Source organism: Hemibagrus wyckioides, linkage group LG14, assembly GCF_019097595.1.
Source record: "Hemibagrus wyckioides isolate EC202008001 linkage group LG14, SWU_Hwy_1.0, whole genome shotgun sequence".
Classification (NCBI taxonomy): Eukaryota; Metazoa; Chordata; class Actinopteri; order Siluriformes; family Bagridae; genus Hemibagrus; species Hemibagrus wyckioides.
In genome coordinates, this window is record NC_080723.1 from 9,934,230 (window position 1) to 9,950,010 (window position 15,781).

General features: G+C 43.3%; 1 protein-coding gene across 2 annotated transcripts in view; it reads right to left on the bottom strand.

The window, feature by feature from the left end:
- peak1 (pseudopodium-enriched atypical kinase 1) overlaps nt 1-15,781 on the bottom strand; it is a 71,140-nt gene that overhangs the window by 25,323 nt on the left and 30,036 nt on the right. For both annotated transcript variants that reach the window (XM_058407847.1, XM_058407848.1), the window contains exon 2: nt 13,393-13,450. The gene's annotated coding sequence lies outside the window, so the exon portion shown is untranslated. The remainder of the gene's footprint in view (nt 1-13,392; nt 13,451-15,781) is intronic.

A 15,781-nucleotide genomic window follows, 5' to 3' on the forward strand; every position in this document is an offset into this window, starting at 1 on the left:
TCCCAGCAGAACATTGTCCAAAGCATGACACTGTCTCCGCCGGACCAGCATTAACTTCTTCAGCAATTTGAGCAACAGTAGCTTGTCTGTTGGATCGGATCACACGGGCCAGCCTTCACTCCCCATGTGCATCAATGAGCCGTCCACAACCCTGTCTCCGGTTCATCACTGTTCCTTCCTTGGACCACTTTTGATAGATACTGACCACTGCAGACCGGGAACACCCCACAAGAGCTACAGTTTTGGAGATGCTCTGATCCAGTGGTCTAGCCATCACAATTTGGCCCTTGTCAAACTCGCTCAAATTCCTTACACTTGTCCATTTTTCCTGCTTCTAACACATCAACTTTGAGGAGAAAATGTTCACTTCACTTGTGAAGTTATTCACTTCACTGGTCAGTGCTCATAATGTTATGCCTGATCTGTGTATATGGATAATTAGTCTCTTACTGACCAACTTTTAATTTACAAACTCTTCATTTCAAGTCTAAACAGCAATTCACTTCATGTCCTACTGGGTGTGGTCGTGTAAGACGCTGAACAAAAACCACGACTGGTCAATTTACATGTGTGTCGGACACTCTTGGCTCATCCTTAATCAATCAAATCTGCTCTGAAGTCCCGACCTTCTGCCGTCGGTCTGACGCTCTGACTAAGCGAAAGTACCCCACATCCAAGATAAACAGATCTCATCTCACGTAAGCATACTTTTCTTCTTGTAAATCAATTACTGCGTCTCCATCAGAGCTCACTTTAAAACTTTCCTTTTTAGATTAGATTTATTTCACTTTATTCACATCCCTACATCAGAGTGAAAAGTTTACGTTCATACACAAGTTCCGGGTCTCTTTAGATTCCAGAAAATGATATTTGGAAGATTCTGATTGGCTAACTGTTATAATTAGGAGTGAATTGGACGTGAGTGTGTGGTTGACCACCAAAGTTCGATTCCTCACAAAAGGGGAAATATCAAAAAATCCTCTCTTGAATTCCGAGCCACTCGATCAGCTCGCTTTCACAGATGCAACAACAGAATTAGAAAAAAAGCTCAGGATTGAAAATAACTAGGTCTGGCAACACACACACACACACACACAGTGACACAATGACTAACACCACCTCGATCATCCAGCCTTTTTTACTTACAAACACCTAGACATTAAATACAAGGCAGTTTACACAAACATCTAATTAGAGAGCACCACTGAAGCAGCAGGTCACACACACACACACACACACACACCCTGCCATTCTGTCTAAGCCTGCCAGCTACAGCTGCTCATGCTGTGAGAGAGGAACAACTTACAGGGCTACTGCAGTCACTCAGCAGTGTGTGTGTGTGTGTTATCCTTGATATCTCCAGGTGTAGATTCTACATATTAATCTGATTATGCAATAGTAATTCACTCACAACTCCTGGCACATCAACACTGACCCCTTCATATCTCTCTCTCTCTCTCTCTCTCTCTCACACACACACGTTCAGAGAGATGTCCGATGTAGAAACATCTCTGTTCACTTATTGCATGTGCTTGCCATCTTAAAAGAAGAAGAAGAAAAAAATCTTGTGAAAAGCTCCAGTTTTTCCCGTGAGCCTGGTTTCTCCTGATGGGTGACAGAAACACTCGGAGACGCCGCTTCTTTAATGACGTTCTCCTGTGGGTTAATTTCCCTGTGATTATCATACGGTACGTGGCTTTAGCATCACGAAGGCAGTAACTGCTCTGAGGGTTAGAAGGAAAGAGAGAGGGAGATGGGAGATGAGGGATTGAGAGATTAGTCAATGATGTGAGTACAGAGAGAGAGAGAGAGAGAGAGAGAGACCTTGGAGTTTTTTCTTTCCCAATGCAATTCTTGACATCAAAATTTCTACTTATTTTCTTTACTTTTCTACTTATTTTTTTTTATTTGTAAATTTTTTAAAAAATTTTTTAATTTTTGTAATTTGTATTTTTACTTGTAAAAAAAAATTTTAATTTGCAGTTCACTGAAGTTTAGTGATCAGTAAATCTGTTCCTAGAGAAAATCACATTTATGTTCATGAATTAATGATACAAATTTCATTTTTTTCACTTAAGAAATCTAAATTTTTTACTAGCGAACATTTATTTTCTATTTATTTATTGAAAAATTGTAAATAGCAAAAAACGTTCACCTTTGAATTTTTACTTGTGAAAATAATCAGGATTGAGTCAGGACTTGTTAGACTTCGACCATTAAAAGCTATCCAGTCTCGTGGTCAGAGAAACACGGTGCCCTGACACACTGCTGCTCTTCCTGTCGCTGGTGTTTACACGACGTTACACTCAGCTGCTTGTATGAACAGACGTGTCGCTCACGTGTCACATCCAGAGTGAATTCCAGTTTGCAGTGTGTGTTCAATAAACACTAATAAGCAGTGGAAGAAATGCTACAGCACACTCAGTGTAGATCGCTGCTGAGGTCTGTGTCACTGTCCAGGATGCTCGAAGACACACACACACACACACACACACAGAGGAAGCTCTTATTTTCCTATGCATGTTGAGGTTTTTCTGCACACTGAAGAGAGTTTACTAGCCTTCAGCTAGACCAACGGCTTCAACATGATTCTGTGACACACATCAACATCTCTCTCTCTCGCTCCCCCCTCCCCCAACACGCAGTCTCCCTCCAATTCTGTCTAACACTCTCTCCCTTCCTCTCTATCTTTCCAGCTCTCTCAAACCCTCTCTAATAGTCTCTCTCTAACTTTCTCTCTCCCTCACATATTCTCTCATCCCCCCAAACACTCACTCTCTCTCCCTTCCTCTCTGACTGTCTTTCTCTCCATCTTTCTCTCAAACCCTCTCCCTCTCTAATACACTCTCTAACTGTCTCTCTCAAACACACTCACGCTTTCTCCCTCCTGTCTAACTCTCTCTCTCCATCTGTCTCTCTCTCACACACACTCCCTCTCTAATACACTCTCCCTCTGTCTGTCTTTCTGTCTCTCTTACACACTCTCCCTGTCCATCACTCTCCCTCTCCCACTCTCTTTCTCCCTCCTATTCTAACAGTCTCTCTCTCACACTCTGTCTCTCTTAATCTGTCTGTCTTTCTCACACACTCTAACTCTGTCTCTCTCTCCATCCGTCTTTCTCACACTAACCCTCTCTGTCTCTCTCTCTCCACCCGTTTGTCCTTCTCACACTCTCCCTCTCTCTAACATATGCTCTCCCTTCCTCCCTTTCTGTCTCTATCTATCTCCCACTCCAACTCACTCTTTCTCCCTCCTATTCTGTCTCTTTCTCTCTCCATCTTTCCAATACTCTCATTCTCCTTCCTTCTCTCTCTAACACTCTCTCCCTCCCTCACGGCCTCCAACTCTCTCTGCCTCACTCTAACGCACTCCCTCTTTACTACAATCTGTTCTTGTTTTTAACTACGAGCTGTTAAAATAATTTCCATTATTACCTACACATAATAACCAGTTTTCTTCCACTCACAGCACAAACATGGCTCAGTTCTATACGACATTTTAATTCCTTTTTGTTAGTACGGGGACAAAAAACCCCCCACCACAAACTGATACAGATCTCTCAATCAATCTTTGCCAGTCATGTGCTGAGATTCTTGCAAGGATTTTTTGCACGGCAACATTTTATTTATTTATTCATTCGTTTGCTTCCACGTATCATTCAATTCAGCTGAATAAGTTGTTCTTGAAGTGCGTTTCTTCTCATCAGAGTGAACACACGACTCGCACTACAACACGAAGTAGGAGATTTGGGACGCACCTTGACTCGCTCAGATCGCTCTCTTGCATCTCGTGTGCATTACAACCACGATCTGTTATGATAATATCCGACTGGTCGAAAGATGACATCTCAAAAGAGATCTCCATCTCATATTTCTCCTTTTCTTTTTTCCTTCAGGAACACGAAGGCTTCGGCACAGAGACTGATAAGGAAGGGTTTTATAGCAGGGTGAGGAGATCAGTAAGAGTCTGCTTGGCAGTCTGAGTGTGTGTGTGTGTGTGTGTTCAGGCTGAAAGCTGCAAGTGGTAGGGAGAGATAAGCAGTAGAGTGTAAGGTCTCCTTCTACCGCAAAAGACTTCTGGAAATGGGATTAACACGGGCATCAAACTTGACTGAGCCAATAATTAGGGTGTGGACATGCAGCTCCAGTATAATCATCTGCAGTTAAGCAAAAGTCCGGAGAGTCCAGAGAGAGAAGAAGCTAGGAAGCCTGAACACTGGTTTCGGGTCGACACATGATATATGTATCGCGTGTCGGACTCAGACAGACAGCTGTGTTTGTCTGGCTGCGTATATTTTAATTTGAAAAAAGTGTGATGACACGAGCTATTCGCTGATCACAAAACAGTGTTTACACAAAGAACTACTCTGGTGTCAGTGCGCTCAGACACCAGGGATTTCCTGCAGCTAATCTACGTACACCCCGACCGGAACTCACCTGAAACTGCGTACTGGATGTATAATAATTATTACACCCAAAATGACAGGCCAAGTCTCAGACACACTAGCTTCTATAACGGTACAATTAACCGTAACAAACAAACCAAAATAAGAGTTTAAAATATTAAAAATGTAAAAAAAAAACTAAACAAAAAGAACACCACACAGAAAAGGTTTGTATTTTTTTTTAAAAAAATGGGGGGTAAGCAACAAACAAAAACAAAAAAAAATATTACAAATGTAAAAAATAAAAAATAAAAAATAAAAATAAAAATGCACACATGGTAGGTTGTTGCTTTAAAAAAAACAAAAAACAAAAAAAAACACCACACACAAAAAGAGGAAAGCAACAAACAAAAACAAAAATAATTTAAAAAAAATAATTACAAAAAAAAATGCAGACAAGGTAGGTTGTTAACTTAAACAAAAAAAAACCCAACAAACAACAACAAACAAACAAAAACAACAACAATAAAAGTCTTCAAGTCAGTCTTCTTCCTGTATCTAGCTTAATTTTAGCTATCATTTTAGCCAAAAATGTTATTTTTATGTTTAAATATTTCAGTATTTCCAGTATACGCATCATCAGACGTGAGATATCCTCCTCCTCTCTGAACACAGTGAAAGTGATTTTTCTGCCCAGACATCAATCCTGTTCTCACACACTTGCTTTGATTGTGTGTTCAATGGTGGAAAAAAAACAATAAAAAACCCACTAGTATTCTCCTGCTGATAAAAGGAGGCCCAAATCTACAGAGACTAACAGATCTGTTCAGCTTCTGAGTGTGAAAGAAACAAGCTGAACTGGTTGCCAATGACGATGGCAGGAACACGAACACCACCACCACCACCACCACGTCCGGTCCATCTTTCTACTAAAGTATAAGCTCTTTAAAAATACTCCAAGCATAAATGAAGCTATTGAAGAAAAACACAGTGAACATCAAAGCAACCTGGTTTTTGCAGGGAGCATCTTTTTGCATTTATATTTATTTATTTATTTATTAGTGCACTGGAAGGATTATGCAATCGAGTGCGAGAGCGCCTTTAAAACATCCGACACCCTAATCAGTGCCCTGACTATGAAAACGAGGTGCATCTTCATCCCACATTAGACTATTTGCTCATGCAGCGATCTTCACTCGGTTTCCACAATCGAATCAGCTGCTGGTTCTGTTCCTGCAAACACTTTCACCTCTCCTTCTAGACATAAGCACGATGGAGAACTTAGAACTTAGATGATCAACACACTCATGGGAGCATGTGCTGGTGTATAGCTGTAGAGAATGCCATAATAAATCATAACACACATTTAAAAGACAGACTTCGTGTTAAAATTTCCTGGTGACACAGTTGCACTTTTTAACCATATAGCGTATAGAAAGGAAATGGTTTATAAATCACACACTCCGGTATCACCCAGTCGAGGATGAGGTTCCCTTTTGAGTCTGGATCCTTTCAAGGTTTCTTCCTCATATCATCTCTGGGAATTTTTCCTCACACCCCCCCCCCTCACCTCTGACTCCAGATAAATTTATATACTTATAATTTATATCCTGATTTCTGACAAACGTCCGTTATTAAAAAGGCTCTGCATATAAAACGGAATTGAACTGAAGGTCTGTTAGACCTAGAAAGAGGGCGGAGCATATCATCTGACTCTCCCACACCGGGATCGGCCGTTTTTAATCCAGTCATGACATCTTGTCATTAGCTTCTGTGTTTCAACTCGATTTTGAATTTATTTGTATTATTCCTGCTCTCTGGTTGGTTCTTTTCTTCTTTCCCGATCGTCTCTTGCGTCTATTATGTATGCGATTCGCTTTGAAATTGTCCTTTGTCTCTGGTCTTTTAGGTTATGAAAGAAGACGTAGATCAGAGCTAGCGGAGTCGAGGGGGTGTCCCGGCACTAGCGGTAAATAAACGGTGACAAAAACTGAGTTTCTGTAGCAATGAGAAGTTAGCCAGTGGATTGTGTAGATGTCCCTACCACTGAGAACTGAACTCAATCAGTATATTCTCTTTTGGACCAACACACACACACACACACACACTCTTTTATCCCTCCAGGCCTGAATTAAGTCTTGACAGCAGAGCCGTCTGGCATCTGGATAAGAGAAAAGAGCTGAGTGATGCAAAGATGAAAGGCGCGAGTCGAACCACATTCCCGGGCGACTGACACACACACACACACACACACACAGGAGCTTCTTTTCGGCAGAAAGCAGAATTGTGTGACTCGTTTAAGCAGTCAGTCAGTCACAGCATAGAAAAACGAGGGCGTCCAAGAACCCAAATGAATGAACTTCAGCAGACGGCTTCATTACTGCGACATTTGCACAATGACATCGAGCATCAGGCAATTCACGCTGCATTCGTCTCGGAGTCGGAGCTCGGAATTCCGTCTTTTTTTTTTTTTGATCTTCCGAGCTACAAAGTCCTCCAGGTTTGTCTGAAGTTTGTAACAAGCTAGCCAGCTAACTGCATACTGACATCCTTCAACACAGTGTAGTGTCGAGTCAGCGTTACAGATTTCACGTGCGGATGTGTCTGTACGTTTACTAAACTAAAGTACATTTACTAAAGTAAATCCTCGTTTCAAGGCAAGAAGAGAAGTGCTGCTTTTTTGCTTCTCGTGAGCAGCCATTTTGGATATGAAGTCACTTGGAGAACTTGTGTTTGAGGTCCAGAGCAGAGAAGAACAAGTTGGATGTTTAAGATGATGAGTTACGACGTCGCTGTCATCAAAGCAAAAAAGACAACAGGGAAAAAGGGGAAGTCTCTGTATTTATTCACACAATCATTAGAAGCAGCCCAGTTAGCTTCCAGCATGTTCTTATGACCATCGACGTGGCACTTTACAGAGAACACGCACTTAACATAACACCATGTGAGCTGTATTTTAGCCTGCATTCTTGCAGCAGCAGCAGCAGCGTGCCCTCTGGCAGCCCTTTAAAATTCGAACTTTGTAGAAGGTTTCAGTTCTAAGGAGGGCTGAAATGAAGCAGTAACACATTTTATGTGAATGTATACGATGTTAAGGCATGTTAATGATCTCATGGTCGGTTCCCACATGCAAGAATGTGCAGAGATGAACCTCACGCTGAGGCTGACCCGGCAGAAAACAAGGAGCTTCAAGGCTGAAATCAGTTTCCAGGGGAAGTTTTCTGATAATCGTATATCAGAAGGACCATGATCTGCACCTCGCTCCCTCAGATCTACTAGCACTGTGTGACTGGTCCCACTATCAAGAAGCGCTAGTAGATCTGTATGTAACTATACATCAAGACTCTTTTCTGTTCTGGCACCAAGGTGGTGGAATGAAACTCCCCTCGATGTCCAAACAGCTGAGTCACTGGCAGTCTTCAAACGACAGATGAAGACCTATACCTCTTCCTGAAACACTTAGCTCTTATTTTCCCTGTTTGTTTTATGTATTTAAAAAATGTTGTGCTATATTTCACACAGTTTTAGGCCAAGTCTGTGACCTAGTGAACCACTGTTATGTATTTATTGATAGAGCGCTTTTGTACATCGCTCTGGATGAGTACGTCTGCTAAACGCCAGCAAAGGAAATTAGTTGAATATGCTGGAACAGTAGAAAGACAAACCAAACAAAAATACCAAACATCTCCAACACTGAAGAACACCAGATTTATCCCAAATCTCATCCTCGTGCACTATTTCAGCTAACACCACATCTGTAAAAATACACATCGGGTCAGAAATCAGAATGCTCTAATAAGCGTGTTGTTAAAAGTGATCATTTAAACACACCAGATTCCAGACACCACCACCACACGACACCAGACACCACCACCATGTCCGCTTTTACAAGAAGAATAAATCCTAAATCCATACTGCCGCATTACTGACTGACGGCTTTTCCCACAGAGACTCGTTAATGATTTAAACTGTTTTCTCTTTGCTCTCTGTGGAGATTTAATGCGCAGCCCTGTGTGTTACGTCTCCCTTTGCTAACATGATGCACCGCATTAATTCGCATTAACAGACCAGGAACTTCAGCGTTAATAAACAATAAGTAATAAAAAGAAAACTCGCCTAACGTATTAACTGCTGCTTGTTTTTTTTAAATGTTAAGGAAAGTCTGCATTAATTAGCAAAATAAATAAGTAAACAAACGACTTTCTGAATGTTGATTAGATATGTAATTGGACTAGATCTGTGCTTTCAGTCTGTTTGTTAAACATGTTGTGCTTCACTCTGGTTGTTTTGGGCTTACTGATATAAAACCGGTTAACGTGAGCCGATGGTTTGGGTTATTAGTTTAAAATCGTGCATTGATGCAGCCGTTAGCTGCTTTGTTGCTCGTTGTGTATTCATGCAGATATACACTGCTCGTCCATATGAACCAGGATCCAGAATGTGGACTAAAGCAAAGCCTCATTATTACAGAACGCTCGAATGTTAACTTCTTGCCAGCTCCAGAAACCGCCAGCTGGAGCGTGATGATAATTAGCGAGCCAGTATGGACCTGCTGCGATGCTGAAGATTCAGTGTGTCGTCGTATGCAACAGGTTTCTGCAGTGTAACAATTCAGGTGGTTTTCACACCGCAGACGTTTGCTGTGGTCTGAACCCGAGTGTGATCGTTCCTGTCCACCTGAAGTGTTGCTCTGGTGTCAGACTTGATTCTATCGAACCCCGGTGAGTGTGCAATCATCTTCCGTCATCATGACTCAAGATATTTTTCGAATGACGAATGAGGTCATCATCAACTAAAACACAAACGCAGGTCACTTTACTTCCTGAACGAGTGCAGAGCTGCGTTCACGTGAATCATGGCACAGTTCCAGCGAAATCAAACCCACACCTCCTCCTACACGTAGTCTCAGGTTCGGTACTACGCTGAGCTTCCTGCTCTACATGATGTCTTTCACGTTAATGCTTTCGCATTCAGACCAAATCTGTGCTGATTCAGGCTCAACTTTATTGTGAAAGCATCCTGATTCAACTCGACTGTGGTGGATCCTGGAAACACCTTCTCTGGGTTCCTTCCCCATCCAGCTTCCAAATGAAAGAATAATCCTAGTTAGTGCACACACACCCTAAAATTATACACACTACCTTTATACAAACATTTAGTAAAAATCACAAAATCTGGGGAGACGCTGAGCCTTGTGTAGTACACGCACCACCATCTTGGTCTTAGGTCTTGGTTTTTCAAATGTTTCTATTATTTGCACTTCTGGTAGGTGCTAACCCATCCATCCATCTATCTATGGTGCATGCTCTTGCATTTATCCATCCATCTATCCATCCATCCATCAATCCATCCATCCATCCATCCATCCATCCATCAATCCATCCATGGTGCATGCTCTTGCAACATGCAAATGTAAACAAATGTCTGCGATCTACTACAAAATCAACTGGAGGAACTGGACCTTCTCACAGTCTCAGGGTTAGAAATGACCTGCATACATATTTTAACAGTTTACATAAGTTCACATACACCGTAAAAGAGGGTTCTGCCTCAAATAAACCTCAAATTTCACATATATAACACACGTTTACATCTCTGGCATTTGACAGATGTTCTTATTCAGAGCAACTTACATTTTTATCACATTTTATACACCTGAGCAACTGAGGGCCTTGCTCAGGGGCCCAGCAGTGGCAGCTTAGTGGACCTGGGATTCAAACTCAAAACCTTCCTATCAGTCCAACACCTTAACCACCAAGCTACCCTTTCTAGTCCACAAGACACAATAATAACTGAATTTACGCAAACAAACTGGTTCATTTACACACTCTCCAGTCTGAATACTGTCCTGCTTCAGGTGGTAGATTCATGGAAAACACAACTCTATACACAAACTGGGTGGATATCATTATCCAGATTACACCACCACCACCACCACGGATGTTTACACATTCCGTAAACTTCATTCTGTAGAGTTTTGCGAACAGAGCTCATGTTTCCTGTGCATGCTGCAAATGAGGTCTGTAGATAGAGTGCGGGGGAACGAGGCTTTTCTCAGACGGAAGCTGTTTGTTAGGAGCCACGAGCGCCAACAAGCCATTTGCAGTCTGAGCTTTCAGTTCATCAGTCAGAACAGACGAGAAAATGAAGTTATTTATACAACGTGGTAGGTAACGACAGAGAGAGAGAGAGAGAGAGAGAGAGAGAGAGAAAGAAAGAAAGAAAGAAAGAAAGAAAGAAAGAAAGAAAGAAAGAAATGTGTATGACTAGATTGAGAGAGAAAGAGAGAGAGAGAGAGAGAGAGAGAGAGAGAGAGAGAGAGAGTATATGACTAGATTGAGAGAGAAAGAGAGAAAGAGAGAGAGAGAGAGAGTGTATGACTAGATTGAGAGAGAAAGAGAGAGAGAGAGAGAGAGAGACAGAGAGAGAGAGAGTGAGTTTGACTAGATCTCCAAAACATTATATTAAAAATACTAGACTTGGCTCGGCTCTTCCACCCTGGCATTCTTCAGGCCCACGGCAAACGCTGTATTGTCAACTATTCAACAAAACCCATGACAGCAAAACACACACTCACAAATACACACGCATACAGACACACACACACACACGCACGCACACACAGGCAAAAAGAAATGCACTTTCGTGGCGCTGCTTCAGCTCTCGCTAAGAATCAAGCGCACCATCGCATTCTCTGCTGCGATGATCATTCGGTGAGGATACGTAGCGCTGCACGAGCAAACTTAAGAGAGGAGGCACTCGAAAGCAGTGGATAACGAGACACTCTGCTGAGTTCAAAGCCTTTTTCGTGTGTGTGTGTGTGTGTGTGTGTGTAGTCTCCTATAACCAAGGATCTCTGTGCATCAGCAGAGCATCTGACAGATTCCAGTGATATTCGTTAGCAACCTCTCTCTCTTCTCGCTTGTCTCCCGTCTCCTGTGTGTGTGTGTGTGTGTCATAGAGAGAGATCATAAGAGCCATGATGATGAGAGGCTCAGCTCCAGATTCAGAAGACTGAGCAAACACAAAGAGCACACACACACACACACACACACACAGTTCAGCTTCAACTTATCCACCCTGTCAGTGAGTTATGAAGTTCAGCTTCTTCGGTGATGGGGTGGGTTGAGAGTTTGTTGATAAACTATATGTGTTGTGATTAATGTGACATGCCTGAGCCTCATACTGCATGTATGTCATCTCTCTCTCTCTCTCTCTCTCTCTCTCTCTCTCGTGCACACACGCTCGCTCTCTCTCTTTCTCTCTCTCTCTGGACTGAAGGTGTGTTTGTGGCCTTGAGATGAACACAGAACGTGGTGCGAGACATGTATACTGGATTTGCTGCCATGGTTTCGTGCTTACTTCCTGTTGCATTGTGTGTGTGTGTGTGTGTGTGTGTTCTGCATCTCCTAGACTACCCGCTGGCCTCCATTTTTTCCTGAGAGCGCTGGATAATCAACTGATGCTTCGAAAAGGTATCTGAAGTTTGATATTCAGTACGCTGGAGGTAAACAGCGTCGATGTCGTATTGGAGTTTAAATTCTGCTTTCTTACAATCGCTGATAAACGTATAAAGCTAGTGGACGAACAACAAAAAACAGTGGCAATAAACTGCTTTACAAAATGCCTCGGATGCAAAGAGGCAACATGAACCACACATCAGATGAAGATGAACAGGAAGGAAGGGCTGCATCTTTTCCAAAAATGTGTTCAGCTAGAATGTGAGCATGGATCAAAAACACGGAACATTTAGCCAGAAAGATCGTAAAAAGAGGAACGCGACCCACTAACCAGAATCTCGAGAGTTCAATGGTGTCCAGTGGACTTTTCTCTTGTCTTTTTGTTATTGCTAGCACCATGTTAAACTTCTGACACTGTGACCGTTTGATTTTTTGAGTCAGGATCTGCAGTACTGGATAGGTTACAGCTCTCCAAATCAGTCAGGCTTCATTCATTCATTATCCCACCTAAACATCGCATTTTTGTTACTCGGCCGAATGAAACCGTCGGCTTTCTGTGATAAACAGAATGCGGTGAACGGTTGATGTGAGCAGGACGTTTGGAATGAATCATGACGGCTTTGTCCGAGGCTGTGTGGCCGTCTTTGCGGTCAGTGTGACGGTTTCTCTGAAGATGTGTGAGCATAGAGGAGCAGTCACAGCTCGGTCAGAAGTCTAGAAATTCTTTGGCTTCAGACAGCATCAGAGGATAATCATGCACACTCAGCGAACTGAGATGAAAGACACACACACACACACAAACACACACTCTCTCCTCTCTCAAACACACACACACACTCTCTTGCTCTCAAACACACACACACACACACTCTCCCTTTCAAGCACACACACAATCTCTCTCTCTTGCTCTCAAACACACACACACACACACTCTCTCCCTTTCAAACACACACAATCTCTCTCTCTCTCTCTCTCACACACACACACACTCCCTTTCAAACACACACACACAAATCTCTCTCTCTCTCTCTCACACACACACACACTCTCTCCCTTTCAAACACACACACAATCTCTCTCTCTCTCTCACACACACACACACACACACACACACACACACTCTCTCCCTTTCAAACACACACACACAAATCTCTCTCTCTCTCTCTCTCTCTCTCTCTCACACACACACACACACACTCTCTCCCTTTCAAACACACACACAATCTCTCTCTCTCTCTCACACACACACACACTCTCTCCCTTTCAAACACACACACACAAATCTCTCTCTCTCTCTCTCACACACACACACACACTCTCTCCCTTTCAAACACACACACACACACAATCTCTCTCTCTCTTTCTTACACACACGCTCATCTTCAAGCTGCATAAATTGCTCTACTCGCTGTGTATATATATATATATATATATATATATACCCATGTGAGTGTGTGTGTGTGTGTGTGTACACATCACAATAGCAGAATCCTAATCACCTAAACATTGTGTGATCATGAGAGAGGTTCTGGCTTGTTTTTACTCACACAAACTGAAGTGCACTTCTCTTCCACAGCAGGTTTCCTTTCAGCACAGCTGGGAGATCTGCAGGAAGAAGAGAAAAGCCTTAATGTATCCACATAGCACTGAACATCCATCAAAAAAAAAAAAAAAAAAAAAAAAGAAAGCTAATACATTTTGCTTAATGCTTTTACGCGGCAAAAAAAATCCGTCTGTGTAATGATGCTGGGAAAAGCGTCTGGTTTACCACAGCGTTCATTAGAAAAGCTCTGCTTCAGGGTTCGAATCTAACACGGGACCCGGCCACGGCTTCTCCATCAGAAACGTCCTATTAGACGTATGCGCTTTTTATTGGAAAATGCGACAAAATTTGTGTCGACTGGACGAGAGGAGATGGCACACATTGGGAGGATTTTGGGAAAGCTGATATTCACATGCTGGTACAATGCGCTGGATATGCTCGTACGGTGCACGGGTACGATGCGCGGGTACGATATCCTCTCTCCAGCCCTCACCCTCTACCCCGCCCTCTCCCACTCCCTTATCTTCCCCCTCACCCTTTCCATGCCCTCACCCTCACTGGAACCATCTGTCTGCTGCATTCCTCACATTATGAGCTCATAGAGAAAACCAAAAAGTCATGAAAATTTTTTTGGAAAAACCTCAGAAAAGTGAATCATGATGTATGGAATCTGTTGCAGTACTGACATCATGACACTCTCAGTATAAGTGTGTGTGTGTTTTAATGGTGCTGGTAAGCAGCTAATATAAACTCTGCTCTAAACCACCAACCTAGTTATTATGACAACCTCAAACACACACACACACACACACACCCCAAAATCTTCACTATTTTCCCAGAAATGTAACCGATCCCTGGTTCACCGAACCTGTCTCAACTGTTCCACCAAATTCTGGAAGCACAGTCATCTTAGTCTGGGACAGCCAGAATACAGACAGCTGCTCTAAACCTGCTACACAGAGAGCCGCCCTAAACCTGCTACACAGAGAGCCGCCCTAAACCTGCTACACAGAGAGCCGCCCTAAACCTGCTACACAGAGAGCCGCCCTAAACCTGCTACACAGAGAGCCGCCCTAAACCTGCTACACAGAGAGCCGCCCTAAACCTGCTACACAGAGAGCCGCCCTAAACCTGCTACACAGAGAGCCGCCCTAAACCTGCTACACAGAGAGCCGCCCTAAACCTGCTATACAGAGAGCCGCCCTAAACCTGCTACACAGAGAGCCGCCCTAAACCTGCTACACAGAGAGCCGCCCTAAACCTGCTACACAGAGAGCCGCCCTAAACCTGCTACACAGAGAGCCGCCCTAAACCTGCTACACAGAGAGCCGCCCTAAACCTGCTATACAGAGAGCCGCCCTAAACCTGCTACACAGAGAGCCGCCCTAAACCTGCTATACAGAGAGCCGCCCTAAACCTGCTATACAGAGAGCCGCCCTAAACCTGCTACACAGAGAGCCGCCCTAAACCTGCTATACAGAGAGCCGCCCTAAACCTGCTACACAGAGAGCCGCCCTAAACCTGCTATACAGAGAGCCGCCCTAAACCTGCTATACAGAGAGCCGCCCTAAACCTGCTATACAGAGAGCCGCCCTAAACCTGCTATACAGAGAGCCGCCCTAAACCTGCTATACAGAGAGCCGCCCTAAACCTGCTATACAGAGAGCCGCCCTAAACCTGCTATACAGAGAGCCGCCCTAAACCTGCTACACAGAGAGCCGCCCTAAACCTGCTACACAGAGAGCCGCCCTAAACCTGCTATACAGAGAGCCGCCCTAAACCTGCTATACAGAGAGCCGCCCTAAACCTGCTATACAGAGAGCCGCCCTAAACCTGCTATACAGAGAGCCGCCCTAAACCTGCTATACAGAGAGCCGCCCTAAACCTGCTACACAGAGAGCCGCCCTAAACCTGCTACACAGAGAGCCGCCCTAAACCTGCTATACAGAGAGCCGCCCTAAACCTGCCGCTAAGCCGCTTTAAAAACAGCCACAGACTGAGAGCCGCTCTAAAAATGCTATAGAGAGCGCTTTAAAAAACCTTCAGACGGAGAGCCGCTCTAAAACTATTATACAGAGAGCTGCTTTAAAAAAGCTACAGACGGAGAGCTGCTCTAAAACTATTATACAGAGAGCTGCTTTAAAAAAGCTACAAAGGGAGAGCCGCTCTAAAACTATTATACAGAGAGCTGCTTTAAAAAAGCTACAGAGGGAGAGCCGCTCTAAAACTATTATACAGAGAGCTGCTTTAAAAAAGCTACAGAGGGACAGCCGCTCTAAAACTATTATACAGAGAGCTGCTTTAAAAAAACTACAGAGGGACAGCCACTCTAAAACTATTATACAGAGAGCTGCTTTAAAAAAACTACAGAGGGACAGCCGCTCTAAAACTAT